The 10,432-nt window shown below is 44.1% G+C and overlaps 3 pseudogenes; 2 read left to right on the forward strand and 1 right to left on the reverse strand.

The window, feature by feature from the left end:
- The first annotated feature begins 3,666 nt into the window (after nt 1-3,666).
- On the forward strand, nt 3,667-3,784 carry LOC134913743 (5S ribosomal RNA; annotated as a pseudogene).
- A 145-nt stretch (nt 3,785-3,929) lies between these two features.
- On the forward strand, nt 3,930-4,047 carry LOC134911970 (5S ribosomal RNA; annotated as a pseudogene).
- Nucleotides 4,048-4,758: 711 nt separating this feature from the next.
- Nucleotides 4,759-4,878, reverse strand: LOC134913020 (5S ribosomal RNA; annotated as a pseudogene).
- Nucleotides 4,879-10,432: the final 5,554 nt, after the last annotated feature.

The following is a 10,432-nucleotide window of genomic DNA, read 5'->3' on the forward strand; positions in this document are numbered from 1 at the left end:
CACGGTTCTGCTCTGTATGTGTTGACACACTGTCTCACCACCCGAGTGTGGTGTTGATGAATCCCCAAACGTTGCTTGCCTAAGCACAGCACGGTAGCAGACGGATGGCGGAGCTTGGAGATGCTGGGTGTACCATGGACAGCTGGAAAAAAAGCTAGGTTTCACCTAGCCCTGCAGGTCACAAGATGAAGCGGTCGTCTTGAGGCAGATGATGTTTATTTGCCAAATGCAGTCTTCAAAAAGACTCAGCAATACAGCAAGATGTTACAGCAGAATGAAAATGGTATAATACACCTTTCATGGGGCAGCTGCCCTCCTTTTATCATACTCCAATACACAATACCACAGGGAGTAAGTCTGCCCTGTGGTTTACAACCAATCACTGTTTACCCATGTACTGTGCATGACTTGGTCACATGCACAGCTACCATTGTCCTCTATGGACAGTGGGGAGTGGTCACTCTCCTTTGACCGTCCCATCCTGGAGGATCTGGATCCACCCCGGTGACGTTCAGTCTAGGCTGGGGGAAGTTAAACTTACTTCCGGGAATCTGCCTGGGACCTGGCCCACTATCTGCAGCCTGAATTCGGACTCCAGAGCTGGGCAGCCTAGATCCCCAGTCAGGGTATGGAGCTCTAGAAAACCACTCAGCTTGTTGGGAAGCTGAGCTTTTCCTCTTTCTCCCCATGATACTTCCAGAAAAGGCAATCCATTTTTGGGGAAAAGGTCTGGGGGAATCCAACAGCCTGCACAGCCATGTATTCCCCCCTCCTGGGACACACAACCAAGTTAGTGCATTTCACCTTAAAAATAAATTTAAATACACTTCACATTTCTGTACATTTCTGTACATATACTGGCTCCACATACCCAGGCACTGCGTTGCCTCATCATACAATATATATATATATATATATATATATATATATATATATATATATATATAAAGGCACTCGCTTTTCCAGCTCATTGGAAAAAGCAAAACAAGCCAGCACTCACGGTTTAGATGAGAAAACGAAGAAGATTTATTCCATATCAAGGCGACAAGCGTACATACAGGCACAGCCCAACAGCTGTTTCAACCGATACAGGTCTTCCTCAGGGGCTATCTGAGCAGTGTCTAGCACAGGAATATAAACATAAATTGGCGCCAAAACAGCAAAAAAACAGCATCCAATGGGAGGAGAGGGAGGCGGGACAAGCCTTGTATTTTTTTTGAAGATTTATTCCATATCAAGGCGACAAGTGTACATACAGGCACAGCCCACGGCTCCCCCGGCTCTCCAGCTCCGTCGTGTCATCGCTAATGTAAACAAAGCCGGCGCCGTCCCTGGAAACGGCTCTGGTGCGCTGTGTGCGAGGAGGGGGACACCAGCACAGACAACACTGAGCCCGCACAGGGGACGGGGACAGTGTAGGCTGCACACGGTATATAACAAGACATGGAACGTGGCATGACATAAAAAAGTGTAAAATATAGCGCTGAAAGAGAAAAAAAAATATGTACTACATAATCACACAATGCACAATGCATAAACAAAAAGAATAACCAATGCAAAATGCAAGATGCAAATAAAAGAATGCGCTCCGCTGGGTGTCGCTGATAAAAAGGTGTCAAACAATAGCCGTAAACTGTCCCGTATGGACAGATCCCTGAAGCAATAACAATCATTAAGGCACAGTAGGCATTAAATGGACCAATAGGTCTAACTCAATCATATATCAGAAATGACAGCGGCAGTTAATGGCACAAATGGTGGTGGATGACATTGGAAAGTGTCAATAGACAATATTCAGGTGCCCAGCAGAGCAAAAACTAAACAGCGGCAGAACAGGAAAATTAAGGAAAATCCCATAGGGGCAAAGATGTGGCAGGACGCTATCAGCATCCCTGTGGATAGAGCACCTAAGTGAAATATAAAATGAAAGAAAAGAAATAGAATTAAGGTAGAGCCCACTGTGTGCAGATATTGGATGGATCGAAGGTAGTGCATTAAATGGAAGGGTAAATGATGCCAAGGGATAGGGGGTGGGAGGCTCTCGTGACCAAGCCCACCCAGGTGAAACGTACGTCGAGAGACGTCCTTCGTTGACGTCATTGCGGCAACGCCCAGTCCGGAAGCGGGCGGCCGCATCCATCACTGCCAGCGGGTGAACGCCGGGGGATTCCTGGTTAACACTGGCCGCACACATTGCAGCTGCGGTAATTTACTACAGACCATCAGGACTTGATTATTATTCTCTCCCCCTCTAAACAACTTGCTCTTGCAGCAGTATTGTATAGCAACAGGAGCACCAAATGTAGTATTTATAAGATTGTTTATAATTCACATTTTACTACTTCCCCGCTAATGCCCTTATGGATATCATTCATAGACATGCAAAAAAAATAGAAGGGGACTTATCCTGCGCTTCTCAGTAAGGTCACAGTCACAATGGACTTCCAGAGTTGTTGGTGAACTCGTATGGGTACCATATAAAAGAAATGTGAATATAGTGACGTACAGTTTTAATCAACCAACAAACATAGTACAATACAATAACAATGGTTAAAAACATTCCATTTTTAAATGAAAAGCAGCATAGGTAATAGCAGTGATTGTTTAAGTAGCTCAATGGCATGGACTGAACAGTGAGAAGCAATGGAAAATTACCAGATGTATAGAACTACAAATGCAGTTCAAAACAGCTTGAAACGCGTTGGTGGATACAGGACTATGAGCTGAGGAGTGCCGGAGGATTAACCAGTGCAGTGCAGCGAGGTATAGGGGATTTCCGGGTTCCCCTGTTTTATTGAAACCCGCAAGCTATTACCTATGCTGCTTTTCATTTAAAAATTGAATGTTTTTAACCATTGTTATTGTATTGTACTATGTTTGATGGTTGATTAAAACCGTACGTCACTATATTCACATTTCTTTTATATGGTACCCATACGAGTTCACCAACAACTCTGGAAGTCCATTGTGACGGTGACCTTACTGAGGAGTGCAGGATAAGTCCCCTTCTATTGTTTTTTGCATGTACACCTTTGGGTGAAGGGATTGTAAACCTTCTTTTGAAGGGGGTGTGTCCAGCTGCTTAATTAGTGCGCACTTAGAATTTTCCTGCAAACTTTTTCTGGATTAATCATTCATAGACATGTTACTTACTCCTTACATTAATGTATGTTTCTATTCTTATGGTCTTAACTAATAGTAGCAATTGATTGCAAAGTATTAATAGTAGTTATAAAATATTTTCTATTATTCTCTAATGTTATGTCAGTCCTCAAGAGGATGTAATAAGGTTTAATGTATTTATTGTGAGCCAGCCCTGAGCTCTAAAAACCTGCATCTTTTCAATTATCATACGGTTTCTGTTTCTATGGAGCAAGCAATATTGCACATTTTGTGCTTTCTGTTTCTCTGAACCAAGCAATATTGTACATTTTGTGTTCAAAATATTTTTTTGTGAGCCAGCCGTGAGCTCTTAATTTATCTTGTGGGTTTTTCTCCCATTTAGCAAACAACCCTGCACTTGCAGAACTTAATTTACTATTTCTAAAACATATATCTTCCTGTCAAACACTCTTTTCTGGACTAACCATTTCATACCATTTTTTGGTCCTGATTTATGTGAAGTACAGTAAGGAGAGTGGTACCTTCCCTTCCCCTTTATTAACGGCCCACGGCCATACTACCCTGAATACGCCCGATCTTGTCAGATCTCGGAAGCTAAGCAGGTATGGCCTGGTCAGTATTAGGAAGGGGAACCTCCTGAGAATACCAGGTGCAGTGGGCCATTTTTAAAGGATAAACCTGCCCTTATCCCATAAACCCCCATACACACTCTCTCACCTGGAAAAACCATCTCAGACCATCATGGTATTGATTTACTAAAGTACAGAAAATAGAGGTATCTTTTTCTCTCCTTGCTTCCAATAACGGCCCACTGCCATACTACCCTGAATACGCCCGATCTTCTTTGATCTCGGAAGCTAAGCAGGCATGGCCTGGCCAGTACTAGGACGGGAAACCTCCTGAGAATACCAGGTGCAATGGGCCCCTGCACCCCCCAGGCCCCAAGCCCCCCCCCCTTCTCTTCCAATAAGGGAAGCCCCATCACATTCCTTGCTCCATCCTTTTCACATTCCTCTTGAGATCTACCTTGACCAAACTCAGATTTGTCTATATTGTCCCATCATTGATATCCCAAATTCAGGCAAGCACAGTGATCTTCTGGATACCCTGTATTCTAAGAGACCATTTGGTATCCCCCACCACCCAATTGATATTTTCACCATTTCAATTATCTTGTACCTCATTTGCTAAGGAGGTTAAACAAGATTTTTATAAATAGCTAATACCATACACGAGTCCCAATTTTTTGTCCAAAAGTTCTTTTTATCCAAGGATTAAATAAAGGTTATGTCTTAATATTTTTCATCATATATACTATTCATATCATTACAAATGAGTGCTCCCAAACTAGGGTTTTTTGTCTTTTTCTCTTGCCTTTTCCAATTGTAGTGTAACCTACAAAATTCCTGGGAGCACCGCCAATCATTAGCAGTTTAAGATTTACTTGATAACTGTATGTATATTGGTATTTCATCTTTTACAATCATTTTGTACTTTTGTAATATTGTTCAACTAGTGCGGTTCCACACCTAACACTTTTCTACATAGGGGGTTGGAGCACAGGAACGCAGAATAAACAGAGATAACTAAAGGATGCCCATGCTATAGTCCGAGACCATGAGTGGTCAAGTGATAAAAGTACAGCACCCAGTATTCCCAAACCGTCTCCAGAACTGGTACTGACTGGGCCCAACACTGCTTAGTTTCCAAGATCGGACGGAATTGGACGTCGTCCAGTGTGGTATGGCTGTAGAAAACACTAGAATTTCACATCAAGAACCGGCAAATGCCTATCCGTAACAGGGCAATGCTGGTGGTGATGGCAGAAAGGTGCCATAGCAGCAAAGTCACTCCCGCAACCCATGAGGAATGCAAGATAAGTAATCGCATCAATACATCATGCACAATCACTGACACATGACGGTGTCAAGGGGCTCAAGCAAAAAAATTAGTAGGTGAAAACGCATAATACTGGATACAAGGCGGTGTCTAAAGAAATGAAACCAACAAAAGCAAGGGCTGGATCGCTTCACAAGAAACAACCCAACCTAAAGTCTTCATTAAGACCATTGGGAGTTAAAGTGTGTAGTCTGTGAATCCACTGGAGTTCTCTTTGCAGTAACAGCCTGTCTCGGTCACCTCCCCGCTGGAGTGGTGGTATCTGGTCTATAATGCAACATTTAAGTTGATTGACCATATGCTGTGCCTCTTTGAAGTGTCTTGCAACTGTTAAGTTCGTGAAGTCTCTCGTGGAATCTGTGGATGCAAGACATTTCTTAACAGAGGAGCGATGTTGGCTGAGTCGTTCTTTAAACATTCTGCTGGTCTTGCCAACATACAGTCGATTGCATGGACATTTGAGATCATAGACAACAAAGCGGCTGTTGCAATCCAAACTCTGTTTAATTGAATACTCCTTATTGTCAGATGGATTGATGAAGCGGTTGCCCAATAACAGGAATGAAGAGTTGGAGCATCCCGTGCATCTATAAACCCCAGGTTTTTTTCGTAAGCCAATTAGACATTCTATTAGTCTTTCTTTGAGAAAAATCAGTCTTGACTAGAAGGTCCTTCAAAAAAGGACTCCGTCTGTAGGCAAATCTGGGAAACAAGCAAAGGATCACGCGCAATCAAGTGCCAGTGTTCCCGAATTTTGTTGCGGATAAAGCCAGAGGCTGTGGTGAACATACCGCTGAAATTTAACCTGTCTTGCTCCATATCAGCAGGACAAACTTTTTTTATGTAAAGCATCTTCTCTCTTAATCTGTCCAATCCTAGATAGAGCGTCATCTATCTCCTTCCTGGGATAGCCTCTGTCAAGAAATCGTTGACACATGGACTCCAATGCAGCCGGGATGGCCGTGGGATCCGAGGTAATGCAAATCACCCGCAGTAGTTGTGAAAAGGGTAGCCCTCTTTTAAGGGGAGCCGGATGGAAGCTTGAATGTAACAGCAAAGTATTTCTATCTGATTCCTTGCTGTAAATGTACATCAAAAGTTTGTTGTTCTCCTTTTTGATGGAAACATCCAAGAAGTTGATGTGTGTTCTGCTGAAAGTCAGACTAAATCTAATTGTTCCTGGAATTGAATTAAGTTCATTGATGAATGCCAAAAGTTTCTCTTCGCTGCCTTGCCAAATGAAAAATAAGTCATCAATGTAGCGAACATAAAATGACAAAAATTGACCAAAACGAGGATTACCAGAGATATGCACCTGTTCATAGGCCGCCATGAATATATTGGCGTAAGATGGCGCCATATTCGAACCCATAGCGGTCCCCTGTTTCTGTAAATAAAAGCAATTTTCGAAGAGGAAATAATTCTTATTGAGAATAACATCAATGAGCAACAACAAAAAAGACACCGGTGGGCCGAAATAGGCATCATTGTCCGTAAGCAGTTCTCTGCATGCTCCCATTCCTTGTGAGTGCAGAATGTTTGTGTAAAGACTCGAGACATCGAGAGTCACCAACAGGGTGTCATCGGTAATATTACGTACTGTTTCAAGTTTCCGCAAGAAATCGGAGGTGTCTTCAATGAAGCTGGCTGTTTGCTTTACCAATGGCTGTAGGTAAAAATCAACTACTTGAGATAGAGGTTGACAGAGGGACCCCTTGCTGATATAATGGGTCATCCTGGAGGCTGGGAGAGAGATTTATGAATTTTTGGGAGTGTGTACAAAAAGGGTATCCTGGGGTGTGCAGTGGTCATGAATTCTGCTGTGCTCTTGTTGATATATCCATTATTGAGTCCCACCTCAATGATGGAATCTATCTCAACTTTGTAGCTTCCTGTAGGGTCATGGCCAAGTTTATGATAACAAGTGGTGTCAGCCAATTGGTTATTGGCTTCCATGGTATAGTAGTCATAGTCCAACAACACAATGCCTCCCCCCTTGTCCGCAGCTCTGATAACCAGTTGAGTGTCATTGCGTAGGGACTCAATGGCCTTTCTTTCACCCATCGTGATGTTGTGATGAGATAACTTTTGTTTGGAAACAAAGGGTACAGTATCTCTCCTGAGATTGACAGATGGGGGATCGAAGGTACTAGGCTTCTTCAGAGGGCACGACTCTACTGATGTCGGTATAGGTTCAGAGTTGGTGTTGTTGCTCGAGAAAAAGTCCCTGAGTCGCAACTGCCTGCCCAGTTTGTACAGATCCACTTTCGACTTAAATTTGTCATGAGTCAATGTCGGGATGAATGAGAGGCCTTTATTAAGAATGAATAATTCATCAGGTGTGAGGGGATGCTTGGAGAGATTGAACACCACTGTTTCTAGTTGAATTTTTGTTGCCGTCTTCTTTCTTTTTCTCCCACCTCGACGGGTGGGTATAAGGTTTTTTTTGGAGGTCGTCTGTTTCTTGCCGACCTTGAGAGATAGGTGGTTTGGCCAGATGTAGAAGGAGCATCAGAGTCACTAGCTGAAGTATGTGACTGACTATCAATGTCAGTGAAAAGTTGTTGAGGTCTTCTGCCACGTTGATACGATGGTTTAAACCTCCTCGACTCACTGCGAGAGTACCAGGGATAAACCCTGTTTTCTTTGTAATCTAATTTGACCTGCTTGTATTTGTTTTTCTTAAACTTGAGCAGATCTCCCTTAAATTTCTCAATATCATTATTCAGATTGGATAGAAGATCACATTCAGGAGTTTGGATGGCTCTATAGAGATCAGAGGTCTCAAGTTCCAAAATGTCTTTCTTAATGTTTTCTAAATCCGTACCCGCTTGTTCTATCACTAAGAGCATTAAATCAAAAGAACATTTGTTGAGTATGTTGCACCATTTAGTGCAGAAGTCATTATTGTGTCTACCAAGCGTAGGCTGGTTATGTAGTCTGAATCCTCTCGGAATGAATTGTTCCTTATAGTATTGTGAGAGGGTGAGACCATGGAGATGTAATTCAATCTCCCTCTTTTTCAAATTAAGCAGATCGCTCGTGAATTCCTCTGGGCTGTCCTGATGGAACGCCAGAGATTCAGTGTCATCAAATAAAATCCTTTCTGCATCCGCAGTGTCAAATTGTAATATGGACGTAAGTTCCTTGTTTGTAGACATTTGAATCACCAATAGTACTGTGCAAGGGCCAGTGGTGCTGGACTGAGAGACCCCCCTAGGCAACTGTAACGTACATAGTAATCAGAATAACCAAAAAAAATGGATAGGAAACAAATTTGAAAAAAAGAGAGTACATATAAACTCTACAGGGCAAGTGCAGGTCTGGTAATGGTTAATTGCAAAAGAGCAAAAATGACAGCACTCAAAACCATAATACAGAATGAATAGATGGTGCAAGGCAGTAAAATAACATAAAGGCACTTGCTTTTCCAGCTCATTGGAAAAAGCAAAACAAGCCAGCACTCACGGTTTAGATGAGAAAACTAAGAAGATTTATTCCATATCAAGGCGACAAGTGTACATACAGTCACAGCCCAACAGCTTTTTCAACCGATACAGGTCTTCCTCAGGGGCTATCTGAGCAGTGTCTAGCACAGGGATATAAACATAAATTGGCGCCAAAACAGCAAAAAACCAGCATCCAATGGGAGGAGAGGGAGGCGGGACAAGCCCTGTATTTATTTTTTTTGAAGATTTATTCCATGTCAAGGCGACAAGTGTACATACAGGCACAGCCCGCGGCTCCCCCGGCTCTCCAGCTCCGTTGTGTCATCGCTAATGTAAACAAAGCCGGCGCCGTCCCTGGCAACGGCTCTGGTGCGCTGTGTGCGAGGAGGGGGACACCAGCACAGACAACACTGAGCCCGCACAGGGGACGGGGACAGTGTAGGCTGCACACGGTATATAACAAGACATGGAACGTGGCATGACATAAAAAAGTGTAAAATATAGCGCTGAAAGAGAAAAAAAAACATGTACTACATAATCACACAATGCACAATGCATAAACAAAAAGAATAACCAATGCAAAATGCAAGATGCAAATAAGAGAATGCGCTCCGCTGGGTGTCGCTGATAAAAAGGTGTCAAACAATAGCCGTAAACTGTCCCATATGGACAGATCCCTGAAGCGATAACGATCATTAAGGCACTGTAGGCATTAAATGGACCAATAGGTCTAACTCAATCATATATCAGAAATGACAGCGGCAGTTAATGGCACAAATGGTGGTGGATGACATTGGAAAGTGTCACTGGACAATATTCAGGTGCCCAGCAGAGCAAAAACTAAACAGCGGCAGAAGAACAGGAAAATGAAGGAAAATCCCATAGGGGCAAAGATGTGGCAGGACGCTATCAGCATCCCTGTGGATAGAGCACCTAAGTGAAATATAAAATGAAAGAAAAGAAATAGAATTAAGGTAGAGCCAACTGTGTGCAGATATTGGATGGATCGAAGGTAGTGCATTAAACGGAAGGGTAAATGATGCCAAGGGATATATTTTAATATTATTTCATTTAAAAACATTGCTGTGCTTTTAGCGCTGGGCTCCCTGAGCCCTGCAGCCTGGAGGACTGCTGGGCTCTCCCCAGGGTCAGCAGAGCGCACTAGGGGGGAGCTGGCTGCAGCAGGGGCTAACTGTTATCCGCCCCGCTGCTGCCCGCCACCCAATGTGGCTGAAATTGCTGCCTTGCCACAGACCCCTGATCAGAGGCTGCGGCACACACCCCTTCTGAAACCCGGTGGCTCGGGACACTCCTCTCGGCCGCGACGGCTCTGTCTTTCTGGAGCGCTGAGGTGCCGGTAGCTATCAGTGCCCTACACATGCCTCTGCCACTAGGGAGCAGGCTAGCCCGGTCCCCCGTGTGAGCGACGCACCCCTCTGCAGCCCAACAGCCAGGGACACCTAGCTGCCATGGCTGGCCACCTCCAGCGTGCTGAGGCACCAGGAGCTGAGCTCCCGACCCCCAGCGGCAGCATCACACAGAGCGCTGCAGTAGGAGCTGATCCCCCGGCTGCAGCGGCTCCTCCTTCTCCCCCGCTGCACACACAGCTTAGTGTGTCGGGGGGCTACTCTCACTGTCGCGGTCGTCGGAGAGGTTCGGGACCGCAGCACACATTTCAAATACATTTTAAACATTTAAATACCCGGCACCTAGTGCCCACAACATATTTCAAAGATGGCGCCTAGCGCCTATTGTTTCTCAAAATGGCGCCAGGTACTTAATGGTTAACCCCTTCATTGCCGCGGCCGCCATTAACCATGTGGCCACCAGGGCCTCCAGCCACAGTGTATTCAAAATCGGATGTAGTTCAAATAGCATGCAGTTCAAATAGCACCATGTGTACACTCCAAATCGCATAGCACACATTGTATAGGCTTAAATCGCATCTAGCACAAATACTG

Source organism: Pseudophryne corroboree, chromosome 4, assembly GCF_028390025.1.
Source record: "Pseudophryne corroboree isolate aPseCor3 chromosome 4, aPseCor3.hap2, whole genome shotgun sequence".
NCBI classification, from domain to species: domain Eukaryota; kingdom Metazoa; phylum Chordata; class Amphibia; order Anura; family Myobatrachidae; genus Pseudophryne; species Pseudophryne corroboree.